The sequence below is a fragment of the Microtus pennsylvanicus genome, chromosome 2 (genome assembly GCF_037038515.1).
Source record: "Microtus pennsylvanicus isolate mMicPen1 chromosome 2, mMicPen1.hap1, whole genome shotgun sequence".
Lineage (NCBI taxonomy): Eukaryota > Metazoa > Chordata > Mammalia > Rodentia > Cricetidae > Microtus > Microtus pennsylvanicus.
Window position 1 is genome coordinate 42,224,459 of NC_134580.1, and position 19,967 is coordinate 42,244,425.

The 19,967-nt window shown below is 48.3% G+C and overlaps 1 protein-coding gene across 7 annotated transcripts in view; it reads left to right on the plus strand.

Moving 5' to 3' along the window:
• The window catches only part of Cyrib (CYFIP related Rac1 interactor B), a 136,142-nt gene that overhangs the window by 19,953 nt on the left and 96,222 nt on the right, over positions 1-19,967 (plus strand). The window lies entirely within an intron of this gene.

A 19,967-nucleotide genomic window follows, 5' to 3' on the forward strand; every position in this document is an offset into this window, starting at 1 on the left:
ACGGTCAGTGCTGGGAACGGCATTTCATGGACAGAGACCAGCAGATGTGAGCAGAGAAGGCAGGATGTCGCTTGATGAGTTTCAGGTGGACCTTGTCTGTGGCCCTCGTTCCTTGACTAGAAGCCAGATTGGCTTAGATTGGTAGGGAGCTACTTCAATGTGGGATTAAACCCCAGACAATGGTCGGAAAGTTCCTTGAAGTGTATAGTGGCCCCAGAAGAGTGCAGCGCAGGCTAATGGGAAAGATGGTCTTGTGCAGAAGAGAGGCAGCATGCCTCATTGAACATCTCGGGGTGGCTATTGTCTGGCATGAGAGGCCATCTGGGACACTGCTGCCTGGCCCGGGGCTGGGAGGCTGCAGCAGGGCCAAGCCCTGTGTTCAGTAGCTTGGGGAGTAATGTATATTCAAGATGGTTTTCTTTGAAAACATTACAGAGCCAAGCAAGGAAAGCCCTCGGGAGGGGGATGAAAGCCCTGATGGGGAATTTCATCAGTGCTTAATCAAAGGCATTAACTGTTTTCTGGGCCTTCTGCTTGCCCTCCCATTGTCGTCTTTATTTGTGGAAAGTTGTTCATTATGGTTTCATTAAGGCTGGCCCTGGGCGCCACCCCTCCCAGGCTCCTTTTGATGTCTGGGAAGCCATCCCTGTCCTTGGGGAATCCTTCAGCCTCCTGGCTCCTGGACGACTTCTTAGCTCTTCATTCCAATCTAGGCCACATTCACATGTGTCAGGATGGCGGCTCTCCTCTGCTCCATGCTGCCTAGAACCCAGGGCGTGGGAAACAGTCTCTGTGAAGGACCTCAGCTGGTACCTAGGACAGGGGCCCTTTGGAGAGGCTGAGGTCCCTGGAGACGAGGTGGCTTCAGCTTCTGGACTTTCCCGTTGACTTCATCCTTGCGGGGTCCTGACACGAGTTCTTCCTCCCTGGGCAGATCTATAGGAGTTTGAAATGCTGCTTTGGCATGCTGGGGGACCACCTGGTGGCAGGCGGGGAGGAGGAGGAAGCCACATTGGCTGCATCCTTCCCCTGGCCCAGAGCGGGGGAACTTTGCACACATCTCCTGCCAGGGAGCAATTAATTTGCAGGAAGTGATAGTTTGCGTCTTCCCCTGGCAACATGGCACCGTGCTCGCTTCTGGGCCTCGGCCTCTTGTAAGTTTGGCTGTCACGAATGAAAATTCACAGCATCCCCTGATTTTATTAGCTAGTCCTGCCCTACATTTCATCTGCTTTTCTCATAAAAACTTTTTTTTTTGTGGGTCTGTGTTTATCAACCCTGAATAAACACACATCCCAAACTTTAGTTAGGAAGCCCGCGGCAGCCAGAAAGGAAGTTGGCACCGTTTCTACTCTTCGGTGACTCTTGACAGCAGGGGAGACGTGGCAGGAGCCCCACCTGCAATGGGAATTCTGGTTGACTGGAGCGAAGGAGGTGTGATCTCCTTTTTCCACAGGCTGTGTGTTAGCTGAAGCTACACCTTGAGTAATTCACTGGCCAGGTACCCAACCCCGTGCATTTGTTCATCAGCATTAATTTTTGAAAGCTTAAACTTGTTTACTATAATATGTGTATATGTGAGTACATCATTTGGAGGAGAGTACGTGCCACAGAATGTACGTGGAAGAAAAGATAACTGTTTTGTGGTGTCATTTCTTTCCTTCTGCCTTCCACCACCTTGGTTCCAGCATCAAAGTCAAGGCCCAGGCTTGTACAAGCCCCTTTACCTGCTGAGCTCTCTCGGTGGCCCAGTTTACCAAGTTTTCACACAAGCATATATTGTCTTTTGATCCCTGTGCTTTCCCCTTTTTTTGCCTTCTTCCTCTTCATTTCCTTTGTCTCCCCTACACAGTTAAAATATTTTTTTGACCTTTGTTTCTGATTTTCATCTATTACATATTCATTTTGTGTGTGTGTGTGTGTGTGTTGTATATGCATACTCATGCCTGTGGAGGTTTGAAAACAACCCATGGGAGTTAGTTCTCTGCACACGTGGATTCCAGGGATCAACACTCAAACTCATGATCCTTCTGCCTCAGTTTTCCAATGCTAGGATAATAGGTATGCCACCAAACTCAGCACCATTTAAATATATTTAGACATGAGTATGCAGAAACAATACACACAAACTCTAAAATAAATGTAAAAACATATATGTATACATGCATACACACACACACACATATATTTGCAGGATATCATTAAAAAGCATTCGGGGGTGGTGTTTAGGATGCATTTGTCCCCAGCAGTAAATTGATCACAGAGAGGAGACGGACTTGCTTTGATCCCCGGGAGAAGGGATGCTCCTTGCTGGCTAGAAGGAGAGTTGACCTGGAGAGCAAGATCAGAGCCTCAACCCTTTTGCTTACAGAAACATCTTGTGCAAGCCATCTAAGCTGAGATGCATTTCCTCTTCTGTAAACGCAGGGAGGGAGGAAGCAGAAGGCCCAGGGCTGCCCCTCAAGAGTCAGTTGCTCTTTCCTACTTGGCTTGTGATTCTCATGACCCCCATGTGCTTCCCTCTGTGCCTGTGCCTGTTAGCCCTGGAAATCCAGCAGTGTCCAGGATGCTTAGGTGGCAAGACTGGGGCCAATGACAGGGATCTTCTACCCGGGTACGGTTCTGGACTTCCATCAAGGTGTTAGCAGCATCAGGACAGTGTCATCTATTCCTAGCTTTAAGTAGACTTAGCTAAGTGTCTCAGAGATGAAGGCAGAAGTAGCTGCAGTATTTTATGTGCAGGAAGGCGTGGTGCCATGGCAGTGTGCGGATGCTGTGGACATGCCACACACATGCTGAATCTCATTTCCCGAGGACCAGCCAATGCCAGGACCAGCGTCTGCCCCAGAGTCTAGTACACTGGGTACTGGGACACCCTCTACCTCAGGATGCCCTTCTCGGGCACGCAGGCTGCCCAGCCACCAGCCCTTCCTATGAGGATCTTCCATACAGCCACCTAACCTTGTCTTTGGGACCATGGTCCTAGGGCTGGTGATTGCTAAGGAGGTAACTCATCAGGATATGAGTGCAGAAAAGTGGGGTGACAGCCTCTAATTACAATCACCGTTTCCCCCCACCCCCAAGGGAAACCTTCTTAGTCCTTCCGAAGCCACTCAAAGGCAGGAGGTGGGGTGTGGCACCGAGTTCTTTGAAACCCTAGTCTCCAGCATGGGAGCCTACTCCATCCGCATCATCTTGAGAATGAAGGAGAGGATGAATGAACGGGCTCGAAAGCATTGCAGGGAGTGGCAGTGAAGCTCTCCAGAAAGTAGCCGCCCTTGAATGGTTTGGGGGAGGCTCTTTCTGGAAGTGACCTTTCCATACCACGCGAGCTGTTTTGAAATAGCCAGTACTTCAAATTCGGCTTCATGCTTGGTCTCTGTGGTGAGCAGTAGAGAAATACTTCCTCTGTCAACACTGGGCTCTGGGTGCTGTAGACACGCAGAGGCCTCATTCTTATGCCCCTTCCCTGTCAGCCGTGACCTGGGACTCATGGGTCTGTGTTCACTGACTTTAAGTTTGGGGGATTGGGTGTCTTATCTTTCTGTATTTGGGGGTACATGTATCTATGTATGAATCCTACTGCATCAGCAGACAGCTGAGATAGACCAGAGCATGTTTTTCCCAGCAGCCTCTGGGCTATGGGGCTTGGATGATCACCTGGAGGTAATCATGTCCAGAGCCATGGAGGTGGCTCTGTCCTAAGCATACACGCAGTGGCCTGGCTAAAGCCACCTTCTCCCTCTGCCGTGTCTCTCTTGCTCATTTTTCAAGTGTGTTTCTTCAGCTGGCCTCCGGCTTTGGAATCTCTCATTGTCTCCACAGCAAACCCACGTACGGAATTGTCCACACGGTGGTCCTGGCTGGTTTCTGCCATCTGCCATTGTGTTGCTGATAGGGAAGCAAGGTATGTGGGGCCGGAGAGGAGCTTCTTTGGGGTGACAGGATTGCTCCCAGGACTCCTGACCTAGACAGGGACCCTCCAGGTGTCTGCCACCTGACCCAGGTGTGGCAGGATGAAGGGAGTAAACTGGACAGGTGGTTGGAGAGTGAGAAGGGTCTTCCTGTAGGAGGCTGTGCGCCAGGAGGGGCAGAGTCTGGAAAGCAAGGCAGAAGCCAAGAACGGTCACGTCCATGTCAGGGGCTGCAGGCTCTTCTCTTAGTAAAGACAGAATCTGTTTGTGGGCTCTGCTGATGTCTGGTCTCTGTTATGCTGACATTGCTAGTGTGTTGCACAAGTGTGCATAGATAATCTGTATTGCCATGGGTGTGACTGCCTCTCACAAATGTTTTTTCAGGTAGATGCTGGGTCTGATTTGCTCCATGAGCCTCACTCTTGCTCACTCTCACGGCATGCTGGGTGGTTTGTGTTAGGTATTTCCACTGCTGGAACTCAGGCTAGGGAAGAGTGGACATCCTCAGTGGACATGGCCTGGCTATGAGGGGCTACCGTGGGTTTGATGTGGGTCTGTTTCGTTTCTCTGCTGGTTTCTCAGCTCTGCCCTCTTGTGTGAGCTTCATCTTCAGGCTGCCTGCCTCATAGTGATGGAGCAAAGTGCTGGAGCAGCTTTGCAGCTTCAGGTCTGTTTCTTTTCCTCATTCTCCTGGACCAACTCAGGGTGAAGTTTACACCTGAGCCTGATGAACGAGAATACTTTATGCTGATTGGTTTCTGCCTGGGTTCTCTCTTTCTTAAACAGCTCATCCGTAGGTCAGGACCACACAGGAATTAAGGGATATGCCAGTCACTCTTGAACCTGCATGTGGCTGCCTGCCTGTGGGAGAGGGTGGAACAGGATTGCTCTGGGCAGGATTGTACATAGGACAGTGATACTGTCGGGTTCACAAACTCTAGAAAAACATCACCTCTGCAATGATGTGAGAGTTAGGTTACAGGGAGGTAGACCAACCAACCGTTTGTGGCTTGTAGTAAGATAGCGAAGTTACACTTGGAAGGGAAGTCCATACATACGAACTATGATGTGGGGAGGCCTGCGGTCATCAGAACTTCTGGCCCTTTAACAGAGGGACACTGAACACATCTCCTGGAACCAGGTACAGGGCGCTTTGGTGCTCTCAGTGGGTGGAATGAATTGAGGGACCCATCTACCCGTATGTGTACTGCAGTCAGGCTTGCCCAGAGCAGATTCGATTTTGTCATTTGCAGCGGCCAGGGGATGCCGTGTCCACGGAAGTGTTTGCTCTTTCTTCATACCCTGCATCCCTTTTGGCCTTGGCTTTTGGGACACTCAGGGTTCCGTCTGGACTCAGTCGTGGCCGTTGGCAGCTCCCAGGTTCTGTCTGTTTGCTTCCCCTTTGCTCCACTGACATTTCGGTGTATAATCCTCAGGAGTGCTTTCTTATAAACTGCTCCGAATTTGTTTTGGAGTGAAGACATAAACAATGATAAAGAGAGGTGGACATAGGGCTAGTGGAAGGGGCGAGCGGCTCCGATCACTGTCTGCTTTGCAGAGGGTTGGTTGTTCAAGTTCCCTGACTCTTGTCTGGGCCCAGCTGGCTGATCTTGGACGTAGAAGGACAGGCCTGGGTGTCCCTGTTTCTGCCTCCTGCATTTCTCAAAGCATTGGGTTTCAGAAACCCAGTTTGTTTTACAGGGTTTCTCTGTAGCCCTGACTGGTCTTGGAACTCATTCTGTAGACCAGGCTGGTCTTGAACTCAGTGATCTGCCTGCCTCTGCCTTCTGAGTATTTCACCAGTTTGTTTTTGGTGAGTGATTTCACTCCATAACTGTTGCTGGCCTGGAATTTACTGTTTAGACTAGATTATTAGCCTTGAACTCTGAAATCTGCCTGCCTCTGCCTCCTGTGGGCTAGGATTAATGGCGTGCTTGCACGTGCCACGGCGCCCTCTATTTCCTGTGTATGTTTTGCCTGCTTCTGTAAATGTGCACCACACGCATTCCTGGTGCCTTGGGAGGCCAGGAGAGGCGGTCAGATCCCTGGGGGGTTGGAGTCTCACGAAGTAGCGAGCCACAGGTGGGTTCCAGGAAATGAACCCAGGCATTGTGGAAGAGCAGCCAGTCCTGCAACCACTGAGCCATCTCTCCTGTCCTTCTTCAGATCTTTTAAAAAGACTAGTCAGGGGGGCTGGAGAGATGGCTCAGAAGTTAAGAGCATTGGCTGCTCTTCCAAAGGTCCTGAGTTCAATTCCCAGCAACCACATGGTGGCTCACAACCATCTGTAATGGGGTCTGGTGCTCTCTTCTGGCCTCCAGGCATACACACAAACAGAATATTGTATACAAAAAAAAAAAAAAAAGACCAGTCAGCTTGCTTTGCCATGACCTAAAGCCCTCAGTATCTCCCTGCTACCGTTAAAGAAAGCCAAGCCGACTCCAAGACCCCAGGCCAGCCTGCCTTCCTCGGTGCTCACTTGCATCTGCTTTTGTTTTTTTTTTTTTTTTTTTTTGCACCGCTGCCTGCTGTGCTCTGCTCCCTAGCCTCTGCCTGACATTACATTCGTCTCTCTGCTTTTCTCCCCATTCCTTTCTTCTGTTTCTGCTAGGCCTTCTTGCAGGTCAAGTCTTTAAAATTTTTTTTTAAAAGATAGATTTTCATGTATGCCAGGCTGACTTTGAACTCCCTGTGCAGCTGAAAAAGATGTTTTTTTTTTTATTTTTTTCTGAAAAAGATCTTGAATGTCTGATTCTCCTGCCACCTCCTTAGTGACAGCTGTGTTGCAGGGAGACCTCTTGTTTGTTCCCGTATTATTTAAATCACTGCTTGGCCCATTAGCTCTTGTTTCCTATTGACTAACTCTTACATGTTAATTTAACTCATTTCTATTAATCTGTGTATCCCCACGAGGCTGTGGCTTACCAGGAAAAGTTCTGGCAGGGCTACATGGCTTCTCTCTGACTCCGCCTCCCTTCTCCCAGCATTCAGCTTAGTTTTCCCTCACCTACCTATATTCCCTGTGCAGGCCCAAGACAGTTTTTTCTATTAACCAATGGTATTCACAGCACACAGGGGAATCCCACATCACAGCTGTTTATTGAGCACAGGTGGACACTAGGCTAAAGCTTACGGACACTGTCCCTTGGAGTTTTCATTCCACCTCCCTAGCTTGGTCTTTTTTATAGCCCTGACTGTCCTGGAACTTTCTATGTAGACCAGGCTGACTTTGAGCTTCCACTTGTTCGTGCCTTCCTAGTGCTGAGATTAAAGGCATGCACCGTCTTATGCATGTAATGTGTCTGTACTATTCATGCACTCATGGACATAGTCATATGTTGTGTATATTGTATGTAACTGGACATGGTGTCACACACCTTTAATCCCAGCACTGGGAAGGTGGAGGCAGGCTGACGCTGTGAGTTCAAGGCCATCTTAGTCTATAAAAAAGAGTTCCAGGCCAGCCAGAGACACAGTGAGATCCTGTTTTTAAACAAACACAACAACAAAAATCTCATTTATTTTGTGAAATATGCATGATACATCTTTGAACATACGCAGAGTCTTGGGACATGTGTTGGTGGATCCCCTCCTTGGTGCCCCTTTGTGTCGGGCACTAGTGGGGTGTAACCTACAGAAGCAAGTGCTTCACGAGGCAGCAGCTCTTGGCTTGGCATCACTCCCTTCAGAAGATGTCGTGGAGACAGAGAGTGAGTTCTGTTTTTATTTTGTTTTGTTTTTTCTCTCTCTCCTGCCTTGGTGAGGTAGCTGGTCCAGAACCTGCTGCTTTCCAAAGTTCCTTACCTATTGATTTAGGTGTTTGCCAAAATCATGTTGTCTCTGGACTCACTTAGTTTGGTTTCTTTCAAGTAATCAGTGAGGTGGAGATTTCAAACCGTGAGATCTAGATTTTTTCTTTTTTAGAACTGAAGTGTGTGCGTGTGAGACATTAAGAAGATGTAATGACCCAGAATGTGGCAACTTGTCTGGGAGTTTTACAGAACACCCCCACAGTTGCCCATGTCAGGGCTGTTTACCCATAAGGCAGAGAGTGTGAAACCACAAGAGGCCCAATGCCTGGCAGGTTAGCACCCCTCCCCAGTAAACAGATGCCAGGTCTCAGAGCCCCATGAGAGTGAGTGCAAAGAGAAGACTGGAGGACTTCTGTGTGTGCCGTACGGTTTTAAGTGAGTGTTAGTGTTGGAGTTTAAACACGCTGAAATGAAGATACAGTCTGTTCGAGGTGTCAGAGGGAAAGGCCGCGTGGGGCTTCTGCCCTTGGATGTGATGATGTCAGAGGTGACGTCACTGCTTGGCATTTCAGATTTGACCTCTGTTAAGTGGGAGATTTTGGGGCCGAGGATGTGGCTCAGAGAATGCTTGCCTAGCGTGTACAGCTAGGTCCTATCCGTCTCTAGCACGCGTATAAACTGGCTGTGGTTAGGGGGTGGGTCAGAAGTACAAGGTCATCCTTAGGTGTGACAGAGAATTTGAAGCCAGTCTGGGTGTGTGAAACCCTGACTTAACAATAACGGGGAGGGTTGAGTTAATCCTGGGATGTTGCAGTGTTGGCGTTGTCCCTGTTCAGTGTCAAGGGAACTTTTATTCCAAAAGAAATGTAAACTTCACATTTTTTCCTTTACAACAGTAAACCCTTTTTTGCTGTTATTTAAATAACAAAGGCTTGTTGAACCCAGAGGCTTTCCAAGTGAGGCAGGGGTTGGAAAGCTTTGGAAGTCCTCAGGCTCACAGAGGGACAGACGGGGTCTAGCAGGCTCTTACAAAGTGGACCTGGGGCTTTTACCCAAGAAGAGAGAGGTAGAACGTGAGAGGGTCACTGTTGTCCTCAAAGGACATATGCCGTAAATGAGGATCTTAAACTCTGTCCCTTCCAGGCAACACATGACATGCCTGGAGGTAGAGAACATTTGGTCCTGTGAGCCTGAGCTGCCGGTCGAGCAAGAGGAGCTCCATGGTGGCTTTGCAGGCTGCGTTAGAGGCCCCCAGCCTGTCTGTAAGCAGCTGCCAGCCCTTACAGGGTTTACCATGAGATAAGATGGCAGAAGGAGCGCGGAGAGCAAGACGGAAGTGGGGTCCATAACGAGAGACGGATGTTCACGGCTCGACTTCCTTGCAAGCCACAATTCAGACCTGACACGGGGGCCCGGACAGGAAGTGGGGACGGGTGGCAGCAGCAGCCTATCACCCACTGATTGCAGATGGCACTGTCTCTACCTCATCTAGCCCGAGTCACTGAAGTTAAAGAGAATTGGGTGTCAGGCAGTGGTCCGATTGTGGGGAGCTGCCCAGTGGTCTGTTGGCTGAGATGGGTCTTTTGTCTCCCAAGCCATGTCTTCCTTCAGGATGGCAAGAGGTTACTGCACCTTGGACACAAACTATTGGGATAAAGGCGCCTCCTTCCCAGCAGCTTGAGTCAAATACAAGGACATTATAGCCTAACTAGACTCTCAGGTCCATTCTTGGACCACCCGCTGGTTCTGGAAGGTTCCATGCTTTGACGGTATTCGCTTAGGTTACGTGCCACCCCTGGAGCACAGGGAGGGATAGTTAAGATGTCCCATGGGAACATAAGTGCATCCCCACATCCCAGAGAGGCCTGGGGCTGTCAGGTAAGGCAGCAGCTGTGCATGGCAGGGCATGGCCCTTTTCCTATTCCTGGCCACTGAGGTTTCTGCTCCATTGGTGATCTGTACTTGGGAGTGAGTATGAAGAGGGAAAGAAGGAGGGAGGGAGGTGTGGCTTATTCCATGACATGCCCGTGAGGTCAATACTGCATGCATCCACCATCCTTTTTCTTTCTCCTTTCCTTCTCTCTCTTTTTTTTCACCTTTTCTAAGGCCTCCTTGTGCTCTTTTGTGTTCCTCATGCCACTTCTCTCATTTGTGCCCAGGAGTGATGGCCTTCAGGAAGGTCAACACTACCCCTATGATGGGCATCAGTTCTCTTGTCTGCATAGCCCAGCTGCAGGCACTACCTGCTCTATTGCAGGAGAGAGGAAGAGGGAGGGGGAGAGGGAGAGAGAGAGCGCCTCCCTGGCCTGTGTGTTTTTTTCCTTGCTGGATGCTGGGAAGTGTGAGGGCACGTGGGCAAATGGGGAGGGCTCCGCAGGCCCTGCTTCCTTCCCAGCTGGTCTGGAAGCAGGCCATTGAGCAGCTAAGGTGGTGCTTCCTGCTGCTCAGTAGAAAGCACCATGGGCCTGGGAGGAAAATGCCTTTCCCTTCCCTACAGGGCACCGTGAACTCACGAGGACATCCAAGGGGCCGTCTGCAGACGGGGCCCTTGTGGAATAGTTGCTTAAGATGCGTTACATTCGTTTGTGCAGTGGAATATTTGTTTAATGATGCAAAATTATGTTGCATTTGTTTAACTCTGTGAAGCTGTGTTACTTTGCCTGTCTTAAATACCTGATTGGTCTAATAAAGAGACGAACGGCGAGTAGCTGGGCAGGGGAGGAATAGGCAGGCCTGCCAAGTGGAGAGAATAAATAGGAGGAGAAATCTAGGCTTGAGAGAACAGAGAAAGGTGAGAAATGAGAAAAGGAGAAGGAGAGGAGGACACCAGAGGCCAGTCAGCCAGCCACATAGCCAGCCACGGAGTTAGAAGGAGAAAAAGGAATATAGAATAGAGGTAAAAGCCGAGTAGCAAAAGGTAGATGGAAAAATCCAGGGAAAGCTGGTTAGAAACAAGCCAAGCGAAGGCCAGGCATTCAAAAGTAAGAACAAGTCTCTGCGTATTTATTTGGGAGCTAAGTGAGAAACGAAACAAAACACCCAACAACAACGGGCCTTCTGGAGCTCTGGTGGGTTGCGGAGGTCCTGAAGGGTGGGGCAGTGGCTGCTCCGGGAGCAGTTGCTTTCTCAGGCTCTCAGTGGGTATCTGCCTTGTTCCTCTCTCAGGATATGCCAGGCCACCTTAGCCAGCCGTCGTTTATTTGCATCCATGTGTTACATGTCTTTCCACCCCCTTTGCCGTGCCCAGTTCAGTTCTGTGGGCTTTGGACAGTGAACAAATATTTGACATGAATTATGAAACCCTTTACCAGAGAATGACAATGGTGATTTCTTATTAGTTCCGGGGGGTGGGGGTGGGGGTGGGATATGAGATGCTTCCGGCCATATGGTTGGTTGTCATTGCCAGTGGAGGCACTAGGCATCCAGGAGAAACGCTAGGAGAGTGGCAGGGGTCAGCTTCCTGGGTGGTGGGAGGAGAGAAGGATAAGGCAAAGGAGAAAACAGGCCTTAGTATAGCCAGACTCCAGAGCACAGAGTAGGCCATGAGGATGGTTTCGCTTAGTGAGCCATGGAGGAGAGGCGCCATTTCAGTTCCCATATCTGAAAATGCTAGTGGAGCACTTGAGGAGCGAGCAGTTCGTGAGTTTTAAGTAGTGTAATGGAAGTTCCCAGCATAGCATCCCTTCACCCAGCGTTTCCATGCTATATGTGCTACCTGCCCCGTGGCAACTGTGACACACAGAAAGAAAGCTAGGGAGGCCACATTCATTGTTAGAGTCTGTCATTAGTTTGTCATTCCCAATCCTTAACTGTGCCTGTTTTCTAGACTAGACTTTGTCATGGGTATGTACGTATGTAGAAGGAGAAACGGTGTATAGAAGATTCCGAACCATCTGAGGTTTTAGTCAACCACTAAGGTTGAGGTTAAGGGGCTCTGATGTGCTTACCACCTGTTAATACCTGTGCCATCTGGAGTCCTGTTCAGTTTTATTTAGTAGGGTATTTTTTTAAAATGGTTTTATTAAGGTATGCGAACCTGATAAACATAAATTGCCCATATTTAACTTACACATCTTAATGAGTTTAGATATAGTCACATTTATTAGGGACATGGTGGTGATGTCTTCTGAGGAAACTCAGCAACAGTGAAATGAAGGCCTGAGGATAAAGAAAGCAAAGTGTGAACTTCGGAAGTCAGCCCTGGCCACGGAGACCCAGTTGAAAATGGACAGGGATTTGGAACTCTGACCCAGCTGATATTCACATATTGGCTTTCTGTTGTTCAGTGTAAGATTTTTTTTTTATTTTTCATGAATTTTGTCCAGCTACCTGTTGAGAAATCCTATGTTTAGAGGTTCTCCTATGGCCCCGCGTTTCTGAAAATCGTGAAGGGTGTGTCTAAAGAATGGCAGATGCAGAAACAAGTTTCTTTGAGACGCCGAGTGCTGTGCTAAGCAGATCATGCACTGGACCCAGGTGTCCCTGACTCCAGAGCTCCTTCCTTTGTGCAGTGATTGGTTACTCAAGGCCATATTTCATGTGCTCAGATCAGGTAGCCATCTGCCGCATGGGGTTAGTTAAGATTATATTGATTATCATGGAATAGAATTTAAAATTCTCTTCCCCTACTGGACAGTATTCCAGTGGCCCTAACCACACAGGCTGTGCGTCTAAAGACAGTCTCCATCATGGTGTCAAGTTCTGCTGAACACCACTGACCTCAGAAGCCATGTGAATGGGAGGGTGTTTGGAAATGATGAAAGGCTTGAGCAGGCTGTGGGATCCTGTGGCTGCCCACTGCGGAAGTGACCCCCTATCCTGATTGAGACTTGCATGGCCAAAGCTGGGAAGGTCTGTGACAACTTGATCTCTTGGTTCACTACCCAGTTCCCATGTTGATGCCCCTACTTGCTATTCTTAGAGCTAGGGTCAAAAAGGACTGTGCTCTCTACTCACTCCAGATCCAAGAAAGTGTGACCACACCCTAGGTGCTTGCCCGTCTGGAGGGCATGGAGACCCCAAACCCGGGAAGCTCTTCTCCAGGTGGAGGGACTTGGAAGTGAGAGATACTGAACCAGGAAACATGTCAGCCAATATGGGGCCCTCATACTGTAGACCAGGTTCCCAGATGCAGTATTGCTCATCTCTCAGGTTAACAATGACTGATCTTCAAAGGCATCCTTATACTGAGAAGATAGTTGATAAGAAGTTATCCACTGGCCGGGCGGTGGTGGCGCACGCCTTTAATCCCAGCACTCGGGAGGCAGAGGCAGGTGGATCTCTGTGAGTTCGAGGCCAGCCTAGTTTACAAGAGCTAGTTCCAGGACAGGCTCCAAAGCTACAGAGAAACCGTGTCTCAGAAAAACTACAAAAAAAAAAAAAAAGTTCTCCACTGATTCAGAAACATCACTGCTGTTGTGCGTCGGCCAGGGGATTTGCCCTTGTCCCCACTGCAGCTTATTTCATGGTATTAGGGTTTGACTGTGATGGTTCTGGGTCTCTGTGTGTCTATTCAGTGTGTACTGGTGTGTTCCCATCCCTTATCTGCCTCCTCCTCAACGCCACACTGTGTTTATTAAATCAAAGGAAGGTTGAACTGGGCTTTTGAGTGAGACCATTTATAAGGTCTGAGGGATGCACCTGGATGGTAGAGCGCTTGGGCAGCGTGCATGGACCCTGGGGCCAGTCCCCAGTACCATAAATGAAACAAAACCTTATTGAAGTGCAGTTACTATCAATGTTATTAGGTTAAGCAGATGGTTGGCTTAAGGCTTCCAAATATTTATTTTTAACATTTACCAACATGTTAAGTATCTACTGTTTAGTTGCTGTCCCTCTTCAAAGGACAACAGATTTTCTAGGGGGTAAAGACAGATTTATCATTTGGACATAGAGTTGTAATCGTTAGAAACCGTTTTATATGCAAATACTAGATCTTGATACTATGAGAAAATGTATTTATTTTGAAACAAATCTCACTATGTAGCCTGCGCTGTCCTGGAACTTGCTTATGTAGATCTAGCTGGCTTCCAGCTCACAGAGAGCTGCCTGCTTCTGTAGGGGTTAGAGGCCTGTACTACCGTGCCTCACTTTGGGGAGGGTATGTAAATTCAAGGTTGGGTTCTGAAAGTGCCTGGAAGAAAAGAAAAAGGAAAAACATAGCTAAGGGAGCCTGTTGGTGTGTGTGTCTTTGAACAAGATCTGCCGAGTGTCCTGCCACCATTTCCCTTGGCTCTGAGAGTTGATGTTGGGGACTTTTCTTACCCTTACAAAGGACACTCTTGTCTCAGGGTCTTCAGTGGACAAGATTACAATGTCAGGGACTATTAAATGTGAAGAGACCTCAGATGACCGTGTGTGTGTGTTCATATGTGTGCATGCTCACACATGAACAGAAGTTGGCATAAAGCGTTTACCTCCGTCTCCCTGCACCTTACTTTCTGAGGAAGGCTCCTTCATTGGGCTGGAAGCTAGACTGGCTGGCCAGCATGCACCGGAGAGCCAGCTGTCAGCCCTCCATCGCAGCCCAGGTATTCTAGGTGTCCATTGCTGTGCCCAGCTTCTTAGGTGGGTGTACTGGAGATCACACTAGCGTCCTCATGCTTGCGTGGCAAGCACTTTCTTGACTGAACCATCTCCCCAGCCTCTGGTGCAAAACCTCAAAGCAGCCAAGACAAATTGGAATCCCTTGTGTGAGCCTCTCCACAGCCAGCCCATACTAGCAATTTAGTCCTTGGCTGCCCAGAAGAGCAAATGAAACATGAGTTAGAAGGTCTATATTCAGATAATTCGTGTGTTGAGCTATATAGCGTACTGATATTATCAAAATTAAAATGAATACTTCTGTGACTGCTCATACAAGCTGTTCACCCTGAGGGTGCTTTTGATATAATTAAAAGTGTCAGGATGGGTACTAGGGGCTAATAGAAAATGGCAGGAAGATTAGGGGTGAAGTGGCTGACGAGGGCTGAGAGAACCTCTAAATGTTACCATTGCCTACAACGGTTCTCTTATTTCACTCTCTTTGAGGGCAAGTATTCGTGTTGCCTCTGTGATCCTGTCTACAGCTTTGCAGAGCCATGCTCACCCTGTGGTGTTGCAACCAGTGGGTTTGTTCCCCTGGGCATGAGACCCCTTTGTGGTGGGCCATGTCCTCATCTCCTCCTGGGCGGTGGCAGTCCAGCCACTCAGTCCTTACTGATCACACCATCATCGTATATTGATCCCCTATGCTTGATGGGGATTTTGAGTCTTGTGAATTTAAGACGTGATGTGACCATTTTGAGGGGAAGGAGGTACGAGGAAGGGAAGTGAGGCAAGGGTCAGGTGACCTGGAGGAAGGGGGTCCTGTCTGCTTGGCACACTGATTGGGAGTAATCCAGTTCCACCAGTCCAGCAGGGCAGCCAGACTTCCCGAAATGTTCTCTTTATAGTGGAACCTCCTTCAGGCTCAGAAATTGCCTTCTAGTGTTTTTTTTTGTCTTTGTTTTTTGTTGTTGTTGTTTTTTTTTTTTTTGGTTTGGTCGTTTTGTTTTTTTAAAGACATTTCCTTGGCTTCTCAAACCTGAAGGCTAAGGGTCATTCAAGCCTCTGGAGGGTGCAGAGAGAAGTTAGAACGAGGGGCGGTTTGTAGGTACTTGCGGTGTTACTGTTTGCAGGTGACTCCAAGAACAGTCTTACGTTAACAGGGTTCTATTCTGCACAGCCGAATGTCTGTGCGTCCATGGCTTTGAGATTCCTCCTCTCCAAAATTGCAAAAATAATTAATTTGCATAGTGACTCTTTTTGTCTCTTTCCCCACATCATTGCTCCTTTATTGCTAAACCCTCCTAATCCTGTGGAGTGTGTTTCAGCCTCATTTGGGAAAACGATGGCGAATTTCACGTGAGAATAGATCTGAAGGCTCATTCTAAGCAGCGAATGTTTATTGCATAGATACTATTTATTAGCCCTGTTCTTGGGGAAAGTTTTACCAGCTGAATAAAATGATTGAGGTTTGCATTGCCCTCTTGGAATGGAATAGGATTATGGGTGTAAGTTTATAATTTTATTATCAGATGTAGAATGAATCTTGGTCACCAGAAAAAAAAAGCAAGTGATAAACACGTCAATAAACTTCCAGGATGAATTCGCGGAGGGGAAGGAGTAATTATTTGAATTATATTTGCTTGTTTAATTAACATTTATTGTCTTCTGGGTAACAGGCACTGCTGGGTACTTTTACATCTGCTATTTTATTTAATTACAAAGAGTTCTTCACTTGCAGATAAGATTTCCCAGGGGCTTCCCTGGGCTAATGAGTTAGCCTGCCTGGTGTTTCTCTGGCCTAGCTGCTCATGGAGATCACCTAGGGAGCCGCAGGGCCATCTGGTGCTGCGGTTTCCTCTTCTGGGATCCTGTTTACCTGTGCCTGGGTGACATCCAGCAGCAGCATGCCAAAACTGCGGTCCCGAATTTCTCACTGTTAAGATACAGTCGTGAAGTTTGGCAGCCGAGTACGTGGTGCCCTGTGGAATACACCCAACACCTGCTTTCCTTTGTCTCTCTCCCGTTGAGTGGGGTGGGGAGCGTCAGGGTAATTATGGAACGAAGCAGACTAGCAAAAAACGTTTCCCCAAAATGTCTCCGCTCCAGAATTTCCCAGTGTAATTTATAGTCTGACTTTGCCTCGCCTGTGTGGATCAGCAGCATCCTGTAGGCGATTTGCATACTAAGAGGCTGTGCATGTATGGGGTGAGTTGTGCACGTGTGTGGGGAGGGGCCAGAGAATAATTTGCAGCAGTTTTCTCCCCATACCGTCAAGGTCCTGGGGATGGAACTCAGGTCGTCAGCCTCGGTGGCAAGCACCTTAGCCCACTGAAACCTTCTCACTGGCCCTCTTTCTTATTAGTGTGTGCACATGCACACACGTCACACACCCGTGTGCCAGCATGCGCCTTGGTGCAGGTGTGGAAGCCACAGGACAACTTTGTCAAGTTAGGTCTCCTACCTTTATGCGGGGCCTAAAGACGGAGCTCAGATCTTCAGCCTTGTGTGCCAAACACCTTTACCCCTTGGACCATTTTGTTGCCCTTTGGTTTTTGCCTGTGACACATGTGTGGAGGTCAGAGGACAACCGGTGGGAGTCAGTCTTCTCCTTCTGCCACGTGACTCCTGACATCAAACACAAATCACCAGGTTGGCAGCGAGCATCTTGACCTACTCAGCCACCTCTATACCCTTACCACTCTTCCACCTTGTTTTTTTTGAGACAGTGTCTTTCACTGGCCCGTAGCTTCCCAGATAAGTCAGGCTGGATGACCAATGAGATCCAGGACTGGCTGGGGTCATCTTGGACCTGGGCCAGGCAGGCTCCACTGGTAAGCTACTTTCCTCCTCTCTATCTAGTCTCAGCCCTTTTACCTCTTATGCTTGGTCTAGACAGGTCTGACTTAACCTGGGCTGTTACTGCTTGGATAGGCTCCTGCCTCTGGACCACTGCGGCTTGTCTTGTAGCTGTCACTGTAGACAGGGCCTCTTTAGGGATGCCCTGCTGGTTGGTTCCTACTTTCATCTGGCTGAGCCAATGGAATAGCATTGCTTGTCCACACCAGTCCTCATCCCCTTTGGCCATCTTCTCCTTCTCAATTACAATTGCTTCTCTTCTCTACTTGTTCCTGGGTGACTGGAATGCTCAGTGTGTGGCCTCTCTGGGGCCACAGTGCGTGGGCTGTGGGTGCCTGAGAGACTCATGCATCTGCACTGTAGCAAAGGCTGCTGGACTCAGAGGGGACTTGGCCCAAGTCAGGTAACTCTGGAGCCTGTGGTGAGTCTGCTGCTGGCCGTTGGTTCTCTCTGCAGGACACTTGGGAGTGAAAGATTGTCATCTGTCTTCAGATTCCACCTTCTTTCTGCTGCAGATACTCTGTTTGGGGTTTGCATCTAAGTCGTGCAGTGGCCAGCTTCCCTGGTGCTCTTAAAAACAAACCAAACCAAGAGTTTCGTGAGAGTTCCCACCCTGTTCCCGGTTCTCATTTGCACAAGGTCTTAGAAAGTTTCCCAAGTGAACAACTTGTCCCCATTTTCTCTTCTAAAAATCTGGTCTAAGAATTAGAGCAAGGAGAGATGGGAGAAGGGGCAGTCGTGTGTCTCTGTGTGTAGCACTCATATGCTTTTATGATTTGCTAATGATGTATATGCATGCATGTATGGTTTGCTATGGCCTGTGTGAGGATATGTGTGTGGCATATGTATGCATGTGTGGTTTATTCATGATGTGTATCTGTTGTGTGATATACCTATACAGGGTATATGAGTTGTGTGTGCGATCCATGTGTTTAGTATGATGCGCCGATGCCGTATGTGCACACATAATGTGCATGTGTGTGGTATATGGTCACATTGTGTGTGATGTATGTTGTATGTGTTTAAGTGGAATATGTGTGATGTGTATCATGGTATGTGTGGTATGTGACATACATGTACATAGGTGGTTTATATGTGTGTGGTGTCTGCTTCATTTGTACGTTATGGCATGTGATGTGTTATGTGTATGTTGTACTTGTATATGTGAAGTGTGGTACATATAGGTATATGATATGTGTAGTATTTGTGGTGTGGGCTACACTTGTATATGGTGTGCATCTATGTGTTTTATGGTATGGTGTGTACTCATGGTTTATGTACATTTGTGTAAACATATTTGAGGATATGACTGTGATCAGGCGAGTCTTCCCTTTCTCTATGCCATTTGTGATGAGTTTAAAACAAAATGTTAAAGCATACACCCAGAACAAGGGGAGGGCACCTGTCCCGGGAACACAGGCAGAGCTGGCAAAGGCACCATGCTGGCGCAGCAGTGACAATGAGTCCCGGCCCCACGCCTTTTGTGAATAAAATGAAGTGGGTTAAGTGGCTTCCGGTAGTTTCAGAGCTCAATGTACAACTCAGTGAAAACACCAAGGCAGCTGAAGGCTGGGTCAGAAAAGGGAGCATTCTCTCCTGCCTCCATCTGGCAGTGATCATGGCTAGACACACCTCTGCCTCCATTTTCATGCCGAAAGCTGGCCACACATTAAGAGGGATGCTGTTGAACGCTGGCTTTCCGAAAGCTCTCTTTGATTTATTCACAAGCTCTTGCTCTAAGCGATTTCCGAGAGTGAGAACTCTGAGGGACACAGCACATGTTTGCTTCCTTTGCGGTGCAGAATAGAAACCCCAGACAGGATATGCTTCAGGGGCAGAATGACTGAGACTAGTTCAGAGTCAAGTTGAGCTGAGCATGTTTCTGGGACCAGGATTTCTGCAGCAACCCCAAATTCCAGGATCCTTTGACTTAGAATTTGGAATCTCAGAGGCCAACATGGCCCCTCCTCTGCCTCTGGGACCTTGGAATCCAGCCCGAATGACCCTGGGTTATAGATGGTTGGGGCTCTACCCTTGGCTGTGTGCAACCATCAGCAAATTATTGCTCAGAATGAGCTCCTCCTTTCCCATCCACAGATCCCTTATCTTCTTCCCCTTCCCCCTCCTCTCCCTTCTCCTCTTTCTTTTGTGGTGGCTAGGGCTATTTTAAGCGCTAAGTGAGAGAAGCGTTGGAGAAGCACCCCTGCCATGTGCCATGGCTGCATGTAGCTAAGGATAGCTTTCAGTGTCTCCTAACACAAAATTGCAAACGTATTTTAAACGCGACATTTTAAAAGGTCTCATTTTGTTTATTTATTTTTCTTTCTGAGATAGGGTCTCGCTCTAGCTCTTGATGTCTGGAACGCACTACGTAGATCTGGCTCTGGCCTCGAGCTCACAGAGGTCCCCTGGCCTCTGCCCTTCTACCTGCTTGAGTTTGTGTGTGCCACATATGGGCAGGTGCCTGTGGAGACCAGAAGAGGGTGTCAGATTCCCTAGAACTGGAGTGGCAGGTGGTTGTGAATCGTCTGATGTGAGTGATGGGAACCGGACCCTGGTCCTCTGCAAGGGCAGCAGACAGTCTTAACCACTGAACCTTCTCTCCATTTCCATCTATAATTTTTGTTTTTGTAACTTGATGACTTAAATTTTTTTGTTGTTGTGTTGTTTAGTTTTTCCGAGACAGGGCTCAAAAAACAAAACACCCCAAACCATGGCTGTCCTGGAACTTACTATGTAGACCAGGTTGGCCTTGAACTCACAAGAGATCCTCCTGCCTCTGCCTCCCATACACATGCCGGGATTGAAGGTGTATTCCTCTAATGCCCAGCACGCACATAGTTCTTGAGTGTGATTTCTATAGAAGACAATACTGTGTTACAGCGCCAAGCGATTGGATGCTTTGCTGTGGTCTATG